The 9,640-nt window shown below is 39.1% G+C and overlaps 1 long non-coding RNA gene across 1 annotated transcript; it reads right to left on the bottom strand.

Annotated features, from left to right (window-relative positions):
- Positions 1-678: 678 nt before the first annotated feature.
- LOC111025115 (uncharacterized) lies at positions 679-3,472 on the bottom strand. Its single transcript, XR_002603457.2, has 2 exons — positions 2,483-3,472; positions 679-987 (listed from the first exon to the last, which is right to left on the bottom strand). It is a non-coding gene; the product is annotated as an uncharacterized LOC111025115 (long non-coding RNA).
- Positions 3,473-9,640: the final 6,168 nt, after the last annotated feature.

Here is a 9,640-nt window from a genome sequence, read left to right as displayed (position 1 = left end):
ATCTTCTTAAAAGAAATGATTTTGAGCTTTTATATACGAAAGCTTGAGAGTTTATACTTTGATTGTAGTTTTGCATGTTCTGATGATTCCTTTTAAAGCTGTTATGAGTATTTATATTGTTAATTAATTCCTTTTGGTACGGGAGTGCTTGAACTTTTTTTTTTAATCCCTATTGGTTGTGTATTGGATTTTCTTTTGTCTTTAAATGCAATATATATTGTTTGTAATTATTACTATTGATATACTTTATTTATTCATCTCTTATTAATTTCGCTTTGTAAGGACAAATATTTGTGGTTATTTTTTATGTATCTCATATTGTCTCTTGTATTGGCATTGGTATCGTGCCTAAACTTCTTTAGTTTGATTCGCTTGTTATTGATATTTCCTTTCTTGTAATTTCGTATCATGATAATGCTTTTGAAATTAATTTTTATAAATTGGTATATCACTATATGTTGTGAAATTAATTGTTAAAGTGTTTAAATATGTAACGCCCCCAAATGTCAAACAACTCAAAGTGTGGCACGTTACTAAAACCACCTAGAAAGTCCCACTCATACTAGAGAATTAGACTAGTAGCAATACAACTATAACAAATTCTCACCACGCTTCTGCTGCGCCACTCTGATTAACAACACTTATAAAAGTTTAAACAAACTAACCAACACATGAAAATCATCAAAGTTACAATCTTTTATAAACAACAAATTAAGGGACAAACCCAGCTTAAATAAAATTCACAAATTAAACGACGACCTAATTTTAACAAAAACCAAACTAGTAAATGAATGATCTAAAACATCTACCAACGGTCTGAACTTCGCACAAATTATTATCTAAACAAAGTACATTAACTGGAATAGGATAAACTCCTGACAACCTATCCTAAATTCAATAAAACTAAACGGAAGCTAGTCATGGTCTTCTTCTCGAGTCTCCTCCTTGCCATCACCATTCCAAGAGTTAACCCGTTATCTGCAAAAACTAGAGGGAAAAAGAAGGGATGAGTACAACCATGGTACCTAGGAATCAGCCCTTATCTGAAGGGTCACGCACAAACAACATACTCATCAAAGAATCAACACATCATTCTTATCAAAGAATCAACACATCATGCTTATCATTAACTTCGAGCCTTAAATGAAAAGAAACATATTAAAAGAAGCAGTTTATGCATAAGTTTGACTAAACATGCACCATACATGTCAAACTCATCCTCACATCTCAACTCACTAATTCTCCTTCCTGATTCCTCCAAGACTTACTCCTTCGAGTCGTACCGACCCCTGACCTCACATTGCCAAGCCATCAACACTTCTCTACGGTGCTCGGTGTTAGACCTTGACATTTATCCCCAAGGCCTCAACTACTACTCAACGTATTGGTCCTTGGCCTCCACGCTACTTCTGACCCATCACACTATGTTAGTCCTCCAAGTCTAACTCCTCAAATCGTATCGGCCCTTGCCATTTATCCCAAGGCCACGACACTCCTCTATAGAAGCTTGGTGTTCGACCTGACATTTATCCCAAGCCTTCGAACTGTACATCGACCCTTGACATTTATCCCAAGGCCTCGACGACTACTCAACGTATTGGTCCTTGACCACCACCACATCAAGTTCCAATACTCATTCAATAATTAGACTCATCGTGCCAACCCCCGACCTTTTGTACCCGGAGCCTAGACACTCATCTCTACCAAAACTGGTGTATCGATACCCGACCATTTTATCGAGAGCCTCGACACTCAACTAGTGACGTGCCAGCCCTCTGCCCTGTTAGTCCTCCATTCACTTCATTACATCCAGGAACTCTCACCAGATTCCTACATGCTTATAAGCCATGACCCATGCAGAAATTATCTCACAACAATGCAACATGCGTTATACACAAACATATGCAACTATCATTCAGACATGGCCATCCAACATCACAAGAATACATTTCCCTCAACATTCAACATGATTTCGATTCAAAAAGAGAAAGCCAACATATATCCTATCAAACAAGTTCGCAATAGTTCATTTTCAAATACAAGTCACACAACAAAGTCAGCATGCTCCAAACACAACAAATCATAGAACGAAAACAGTTAACACAACTTTCACATTCAGGCCAACCAGGACATAACGCCAATCAATATTGCATCCAACCTATATATAGCTCATAATACAGTATATCCCACATCTACATGTATTTCCAAATGTTACTCAACAATTGTAACATAAACAACATCTATAAGGTATCATGAATCTCAAACAATCATTCCAAAGACACTCATAGACGCACAATCAACGAGTCATTTCATAGCAGATACAGCAAACAATCCTCTCAAGTAAAGACTACATACACAAGGACCCCTAACGCACTATCAAGCCTTGCCGAAAGGTTCCTAAAACAAATGAGATTATATTTGCGTTAGAATTCCATTGGAAACACTAAAATTAATTGAAACCAAGCTTGGGCTGATTCGTTACCTACTAACTCATACTAAAACCTCTTGGGTTAGGGGTGGGTCAACGTTGAGGAGGTTCGGGCTCTCAAAACCAAGATCGAAAGGCCTTAGACTTGCTGGCCCGATGCCAAAAACCGATGGATAAAGCTGATTTGAGTCCGAATATGAGTGGGTCCATGTCAAAACAATGCAAGAAGGGTGGGTAACTCAAAGGAGGTTTTCACTTAGGTGTGGATCACTGCCAAACGTCACCATAATAAAGGAATCGTCACGAATCAACCACCAGAGGTGCTGTCTACACGTGCCGGTCGTGCGTCTTGTCGTGGAGTCGCCTGCTGCACTGAGATCTCACTGGAACACCCCAAAGATGCCACCATGGTGCTGCTCGTCGAAGCCGAACACATTCCACCGTGGATTGTCGCTGGAGCACCATAAGAGCTCGTTGGAACAGACTGAGATCCCGCTGCTGGGATGTTGCCGCTATGGGTCACCCAAAATATGCCGAAACTCGACAAAAACTGCCGCTGCTAAGTCGGATCTGAGTTGTTCGGAAGGCTGCACCGCCGCACCAGAGAGGGGCGCTGCAGTCTACCGAATCTGAGACGTGTTGTCGCTGCTCGTCGTCCTCGTGGAATGCCGTCGAAGTCGCTCGAACGGGATCGAAACGTGCCGTCGCTGTTGCCGTTAGCCATGCGCCGAGGTGGGGAGATCGTTGCCGTCGTCGGAGGGGTTGAGGCCGCTTGAAAACTGAAGGGGGGGTTAGAAAGAAGGAGAAGAAGATAAGAGAGAGGGAAAAAGAGGGATCGTGGTTTTTGGGTTATTTTTGTTTTATTTCCTTTTTCCCATTTCTTTTCCTTTTCTTTTAATTTCTTTTTACCAAAAATAATGGGCCCAAATAAAATCAAAACAAAGAAGAACGGGCTAAGCCCTTACGAAAGAGTAGGGATTTTTTTCTTAATCTTTTTTCAAAATAAAACCCACTGGATTTGGGAAAATAAATTAAGAGATTAACTTAAGTAATAAAATCCAAAAGGAAAATTAAATTTCCAAATTCTTGAAATAAGATTTAATTAAAAATCTCTTCCACAGTTCGAAAACTTAATTTATCTTAATCTAACAAAATTAAAGTTTAAGTTCTAATTTACACAAAATTAGAACTCTGAAATTAGAAAATCCAAGAATTTAATTTATCCAAAAGGGAGAAGTCCAAGGGCATAAACTAAATCGTAAAATTAAATTAACCAGAGAACGCGGGGCGTTACAAAATATTTCATAAATTCAATATTCTTACTTGGTATCTCTTAATGCTTCAAAGTTTGAATTCTTATATGAGATTGCTTGTGAGAACATTGAAACTTATGAATTCCATTATTGAAATATTTTTAAGTTATTTACTCCATTGAAATATTTTGTCCTATGCTTTATTTATTATGATTAATTGAGTTATTATGAAAGTTTTAAATTGCTTAAGTTTTGAGTTATGCAACTCCTTGAAATTCTTTGATAAAATCTTGTTTGAAGTATGCTTAGTTTTAGGGGGAGGAGTGCCTCTTAAAATTAGGAAGTATTGACTACATAATTATGAGAGTTATTTATGATAATGATTATGAATTATTTGTTAATAATATTATTTTATGATAAAAGTTATTGGTTGTAAAATGATTTTATTGTTTTTATCTCTTATATGTGATCTTAATATATATCTCATACATTTAGGAGAAATTTTTATTAATCATGTCAAATCTCTATATGACTCACATATTTAGGGGGAGCTATTATAATTTCTATTATTGTATGTTGCTTCTGATTTGTAAGAATGATGATCATTTGAAATGATTTATTTTGCCTTGAAATGAAGATTATATGTTTGATGCATTCACTATATCTATTGAATCTATGTTTTGATGAGTTCTTAAAAGTACTTATATCTATTGATCTTATGTTTGCTAAAAAATGATGGACTTTATTTATTCGAAGAGCTTAAACTGACTTAAGATTATCGATTGCTTGATTACTATTTTGAGGGGGAGCTTATGCATGCTTAGAATTGTTATCTTTTGATGATAACAAAAGGAGGAGAATTGTGAAGAAAAATTCAAAGTACTTGTCATTAGTGATGATATTGGTTGAAGTATTCATTTGTGATTGAATTCTTTCAATATTATTATACTCATGCCACTTTGAGAATATTTTTCTTGAGTGGTTTGTCATCATCAAAATGGGGGAGATTGTTAGCTTTACAAGCTTCAATCATACCAAATATTTTAATGATAACAAACTTTATTTACCGAAGGTTTTTAGTGTTACAAAGTGTCCATAGCATAGAACTTGGAAAGACTAATCATATGCTTTTTCAATCACTCAAATCGGAGTTCAAACGAAGAAGTTATGTTCAAGACAAGTCAGGAGAAAAATCATATGTGGCGGGTAACATGGATAAGTGGACCACTCATAAGTTGACATATGGCATCAAGATGATATACTTATACTGATGTGGCATCCAACAATCAAACAAATGAGAAGACGACATGTGGCACTTTCAATCTCTACAAATCCATTTCCACAATTCTATCAATTCCACAATCATCTCTCAATTTCACAAATCTCTCAACCTCCACCAATTTCTCCAAATCTTCCTTATTCATTTTTCCTTATCTTTTCTTCTTAATCTCAATCGTTCATTCAATTTTGCCCAAAATCCAGTGACCAAGATTCATCTTCGAAACTCTATTTAAAGCCACCAAATTTCACCATCCTACACACCAATTATCAAAGAAAACATCTTTCTCCCTTCAAACTATTTTGCTCTCAAGTTTTCATTCTCTCCACACAGAAAGTTGCCAATATATAGATATATTTTTTTGTGAGAGATATATTAGAGTTTAGCTTTTTAGCTATTGCTTTAGTGCAAAATTTGCAAATCAACCTTAATGAGGTATTTTATTTGTATTGCTCATTTCATATTTTGGGTTTTGTATTAAGGTGTGAGTGCACCTTGAGATTGTGAGAGTGGTTTGATCTTGAACCAGTAAAAAGGATCGTAGTGGTTTGGTCATGAATCAGTGAAAATGATCATAGTGGTTTGATCTTGAACTAGTGAAAAAGATTGTGTTGGTTGGATCTTGAACCAATAAGAAGGATCATGAGTTTCTCTTTAGCCTAGGACAAAAAGAGGGTTGATCGGTTTGGTTCTCACCCATAAGAGAGTTGTTGCAGTAAAATACTCAAAAAGGAGTCTTGGGGAGTGAAGTAGGGATTTCTGAACCACTATAAAAATTCCTAGTGTCATCTCTCTCTCTCTCTAGTCTTTAATTTATGCATTTAAATTTCATTTGATTATTTGCTATTATTAATTATATTTTTCTAAATCTACGAGTCGTAAGCAACCCTATTCACCCTCCTCTAATGTTGTCATATCGATCCTACAAAGGGAGCGTACCTCTAGGGTTTCATGCTGGTGGGTTGGGTAGGCCGCCTTTTGTTCTTCTTAGAGCCGCGAAGGCTGAGTTTTTTATCGTTATACTACCTGGCCTGAGAGCTGTTATTTTAGTTCAGATCTTATGCTTATCTCGGTCTGGGACTTGTTTTCTTGATTATATACTTGTGTTTGAGTTTTTAGTTTTTCTGTTTGCCCTGTTGAGTTTGTGCCTTGATCTTGAGTTGTGAGATCCTCCGTTTCTTTGTTTAATATATTACCTTTGAGAAAAACGAAATAAGATGATTACGAGAGAAAAAATTTGTATAGAGAGAAAATGAATTTGAGAAAAATGAAGAGAAAATGAGTGAGTATCAGGGCCAGGGGCTGATACGTCACTAGTTGGGTATCAAGATTCCAGGTACAAAGGTCGGGGGTCGACACGCCAAATTTGGATAAAGATGAGTGTCAATGCCTTAGCTATGCATGGTTAGGGGTCAGCGTAGTGAGTCTCAATGGAAGGCAAGTATTGAGGCCTTGAGAGGAAAGGATAAGGGCCAATATGTTGCAAAGTCATCGATGTCTTAGCTATGCATGATTGGGGGTCGGTGCAATAGTTCGAGGCCTTGGCTATGCATGGTCAAAGGTCGAACGCCAAGCGTTATAGAGAAGTGTCGATGCCTTGGCTATGCGTGGTCAAGGGTCAGTACAATTCGAAGGAGTAAGTCTTGGAGGTAAAGGAAAGAGAACTACTGAGTTTAGAGAAGTGTTGATGCCTTGGCTATGCATGGTCAGGGGTCGGTACGACTCGAAGGAGTAGGACTCAGAGGAACAAGAAAGAGAACTAATGAGTTTAGAGAAGTGTTGATGCCTTGGCTATGCGTGGTCAGGGTCGGTACGACTCGAAGGAGTAAGCATTTGAGAAACAGGAAAGCAAACTAGTGAGTTGAGGTGCGAGGATGTGTCTGACTTGTAAGTTGCATGTTTATTATTATGTAAAGCATGATGATTTGTTATGCATGTCGTTTTATCTTTCTGTGATAAGCATGTTGTTTGCGCGTTACCCTTCAAGTAAGGGCTGCTTACTAAGTACCGTGGTTGTACTCATCCCTCTTTTTCCCCCAGATTTTGCAGGTAGCGAGCTAACTCTTTGGAACGATGATGGGGATGTGAATCCCGGAGCGGAAGCGGACCGTTGTTCGTGAAATGTGGGAAACAAAATCACAATGTGCAAGAAGAAAAACAGAGGGAAACCATTACCTTTGAAGAACGTTTCTTCAACTTTTTCCCAACGAACACCACCAAAAAAATCTTCCTTACTATCCTCTTGGGTTTCGAGAACCGTGCTTGTGGGAGCACCTCGTTTGGAATGAGAGGGAGTATAGAGAGAGCTTGAGAGAGATGAGAGTTCTCCTTTTTTTTTCTTCTGTAACAATCGTTCTGTTTTGCAGAACGTTTCTGCAAATATTTCCCATAAAAAACAGTGACGTGGGGAGTTACCCCACGTCACTTAACTCCCCACTCCCCTACAATAATACAAGGGTTTTTGGGATTTTTGACCCCTTCCAATAATCATTTTGGATTTTTGACCCCTTTTGATATTTACTTATTCATGACCCCTCTACTTCAGTTTTCTGACCTTTCCCCTTATTTTACTTGGTAAAATTACCAAGTTACCCTCAATTTAAAAAAAGAAACAAACCCAGCCCTCCCCTCATTTCCCTCCATGTCTCGGTCCTTCCCCTCCCTCATTCACTATCTCGTTGTCCATCTCAATCTTCATCTCGCTATCTCCCTGACTTCGCGCTTCATCTCCGTCGTTTCTCTTCTCGTCTCCCTCGCTTCGTCTCTATCAGAGCTTTCCCCCTTCCCTAATCGAGGTAATTTTTCTTTCAAGTGTGAATGATTTTCTACTTTTTTTTCCTTCGTTCTTTGCGTGGGTGTGAAAGAATTTAACCTTCGGCTCTATCTGAAGTAGCCAAGGTTCTTTGCGTGTTGCTTCCATTAATTTTTTTTTGTTGAAGGGTTCCATCTCGGCTTTAAGCCCGGTGGGTTTAGGACCGAGATGAAACCATAACCCTTTTTTTTTTGCTGAAGGGTTCCATCTCGTCTCGGTCCATTTCGAACCGGGATGATGGCCGAGATGGAATCCAGAAAGGTCATCCATCTGGAATGGACTTTCTGGGTTCCATCTCGGGACTCATATCGGTTCGAAATGGACCGGGACAAGACCGAGATGGTATCCAGAAAGTCTTTCTGGATTCCATCTTCCATCTCGGGCCTCGTCTCGGTCCATTTCGAACCGGGATGTGTCCCGAGATGGAACCCAGAAAGTCTTTTTGGATTCCATCTCGGGACACATCTCGGTTCATTTCGAACCGGGATGAGGCCCGAGATGGAATCCAGAAAGTCCATCCTTGTGGAATGGACTTTCTGGATTCCATCTCGGGCCTCATCCCGGTCCATTTCGAACCGGGATGAGTCCCAAAATGGAATCCAGGAAATCCATCCTTGTGGAATGGACTTTCTGGATTCCATCTTGGGACTCATCCCGGTCCATTTCGAACCGGGATGAGGCCCGAGATGGATTCTAGAAAGTCCATCCTTCTGGGATTTCCTTTCTGGATTCCATCTCAAGCTTCAACCCGGTCCGTTTCTAAGTTGGAAGAAGCCCGATATGGAATCGACAACATATTTAACCAATTTTGTTTTGTTACAGGAGACATGAGTATGACACTTAAGGTCAACCGAGACGACTGGTTTCCGGTCGCGCTGTCAAACCTCGCTCATGTAGGGAAAACCTCTTCTCGTCTTAAGGCTAGGTTAACTCCCTCTCAGTAGACATGTTTAGTCGAACATGTTTTGGTCCGATTTTAGGGATGAACGTCGTATTTATCGGTCCGTTGCTCCATCACATGTTGCTTAGAGAGGTGGAGGAACCTAGAGAGGACCTCATTAGTTTTAACCTATTCGGGAATAGGGTCTCTTTTGGGAAGCGGGAGTTCGACCTAATAACCGGTACGTGCTTGGACGACAATCGGACTACGACACCCCATGGAGCGAGGCCGACATCGTGTACACGCCGATGAATATTGGCGGCAACCATTGGGTTATGATCGGGATTGATCTTGTGGAGGGTGATTTAATCGTATGAGACTCACTGCAAGCGATCACCCCATTGGAGGATCTCGAGAAGGCGCTCAAGCCAATGTGCACGATAATCCCGGCGATTCTTCATTGGAGCGGGATGCTCGCACTTCGGCCTAACCTACCCACGGTGCCATGGAGGGTTCGAAGATGTACTGTACCTCAGCAAGTCGGGTTCACAGATTGCGGCATATTTTGTGTTAGATTTTTCGAGTATGATGTAACTGGGTCAAAGATGGACACTTTGATTCAAAGTAACATTTCTTTATTTCATCGTCAATATGCTGTACAAATGTGGGCTCGCAGACCCTTTTTTTAGTTGTAATTATTCTTTGTATCGATTTTTTTTCCACCGACCTAAATATGACTTATCATAATTTGTTTTAGCATACTTTTTTTTTAGCTGTAGTCACTGATGAACAGTAACATTACATAAAACAAGTTGTAATCATATATGAAAGAACAACAACCTATTGTTAGTGCATATGCATGAATTCTTACTTGCGGTAGAAGCTACCTATTCATATCTACCAAAATACAATGTATTAGTCCTTGTAATAAATTTTTTTTTAGGTACATAAATGTCTACATATTACAACGTAATTATCCATAATATTG

The sequence above is a fragment of the Momordica charantia genome, assembly GCF_013281855.1.
Source record: "Momordica charantia cultivar OHB3-1 chromosome 11 unlocalized genomic scaffold, Mcharantia_2.0 BLBB01000011.1, whole genome shotgun sequence".
NCBI classification, from domain to species: Eukaryota; Viridiplantae; Streptophyta; class Magnoliopsida; order Cucurbitales; family Cucurbitaceae; genus Momordica; species Momordica charantia.
Note: the sequence above shows the minus strand (reverse complement) of the source record. Positions and strands in the feature narration are given on the sequence as shown.